Raw genomic sequence first — 2,079 nt, 5'->3', positions numbered from 1 at the left:
CAGGCCAGAGTGATGAAGGCAGTAGCCTATTCACTGAGGAGATCCCACACAGAGTGTCTCAAAGGCTTTCAGTGTTTAGTGTCTTTCATTAAAAGAAAAAAAAATGTTTTGGTGGTGCTGTGCAGCATGTGGGATCTTATTCCCTGACCAGTGATCAAACCTGCACCCCTCTCTGCATTGGAAGTTCGGAAGCTCAACTTGACTGCCAGGGAAGTCCCAATATCCTTCCATTTTTATTTAAATTCTGAAAGAAACCATACACACTTTTACAATTTAAAAACTTCTAAGATATTTTTCAACCTATTTCTTTTTTTAATTAATTTTTTTATTGAAGAATAATTGCTTTTCAGAATTTTGCTGTTTTCTGTCAAACCTCAACATGAATCAGCCATAGGTGTACATGTTTCCCCTCCCTTACGAACCTCCCTCCCATCTCCTACCCCATCCCACCCCTCTAGGTTGATACAGAGCCCTTGTTTGAGTTTCCTGAGTCATACAGCAAATTCCCATTTGCTAGCTATTTTACATATGGTAATATGAGTTTCCATGTTACTCTTTCCTCAACCTGTTTCTTATTTGAAAGCTGACAGTATTGAAATAAGAAAAGCAATAAGGATTTTTCCTGTTCTGTTTGCTCAAACTTTGTCAATAGTACATTTCTGAAGCAACAGTGAATTTGTTTGTTTATTTATTTTTGGCTGTGCCGGGTCTTTGTTGCTGCATGCAGGCTTTCTCTAGTTTCAGGGAGCAGGGGCTACTCTGCCAATAGGCATGAGGGCTCAGTAGTTGTGGCAAACAGGTTTAGTTGCTCCGAGGCATGTGGGATCTTCCCGGACCAGGGATTGAACCTGCACCCCCCACATTGGCAGGCAGATTCTTAACCACTGGACCACCAGGGAAATTCCAGGACAGTGAATTTGAATCTCTTAAACCTTTATATATGGACATGAGTTTGCATAAACCCCTGGAGTTGGTGATGGACAGGGAGGCCTGGCGTGCTGCGATTCATGGGGTTGCAAAGAGTCGGACACGACTGAGAGACTGAACTGAACTGAACTGAAACCTTTATATGACTCTTATCTACCTTTGGGTGGAGCATAACTGAGAATTTGACTTTTGATTTTTTTGATAGATTTTTTTGTTTTCTCAAGAAAGTTCTAATTCTCAAATGTTCTATTGAGAATAGTGCTCCAATCTACTGATGGTGTTCTGTAAACCCCCTTGCAGGATCTCTCCCTTGAGGGAAGGGAGAGGACCCTCAGGTATCTGGCTTTTTCTTGGTCTCAGGCAAAGAAGGGCTTTTGGCTTAGGAATTGTCCCCCCTGAACCCCTGGGTCCCCAGGGCACACACACTCAGCAACCAGCCCAAAGGATGTCCTACCTGTCTGGACTGACCTTGGGCTGGCTTCTGGACTTGTAGAGCCTTCTGCAGTTTGAATCAGGCCAGCTCAAGAGTTCCTCTGGCTGATGATTTGTTCTGGGATAACTGGAAGTCTTAAACCCAGTCTGTAAGAGCCTTCCTCCCAGATACAGAGGAAGATGTGAATTAAACAGAGTGGATGAAAATAGACTAGGAAAATTGGCCCTAAATAATTTTCTCTGATAAGACCAAATAGAACCTGCTTGTGCTGGGTGTACTTCTTGCCCTCACCCCACCACTGGAACCTACTCTATGCCCTCCCTACCCTATCTCTGTGTCCCGGACTAGGTTCCAGGCTCTCCAGCCCTCTGATATCCAGTTGGCTTTGGCCAACGGAAAGCTCTTGGAGGAGACTGGAGTAATGGGACAGGAGAGAGGTCAGGGTACTCCTTCCCATTGCTGCTAAGTCGCTTCTGTCGTGTCCGACTCTGTGCAATCCCATAGACGGCAGCCCACCAGCCTCCTCTGTCCCTGGGATTCTCTAGGCAAGAATACTGGAGTGGGTTGCCATTTCCTTCTCCAATGCATTCAGGCATGCTGAGTCGCTTCAGTCGTGTCCGACTCTGTGCGACCCCATGGACAGCAGCCCACCAGGCTCCTCTGTCCAAGGGATTCTCTAGGCAAGAATACTGGAGTGGGCTGTCATTGCCTTCTCTGAA

Source organism: Bison bison, unplaced genomic scaffold (genome assembly GCF_000754665.1).
Source record: "Bison bison bison isolate TAMUID 2011002044 unplaced genomic scaffold, Bison_UMD1.0 scf7180017864035, whole genome shotgun sequence".
In the NCBI taxonomy this organism is placed as follows: Eukaryota; Metazoa; Chordata; class Mammalia; order Artiodactyla; family Bovidae; genus Bison; species Bison bison.
The sequence above is the reverse complement of the archived record's forward strand: the minus strand, read 5'-3'. Positions refer to the sequence as shown.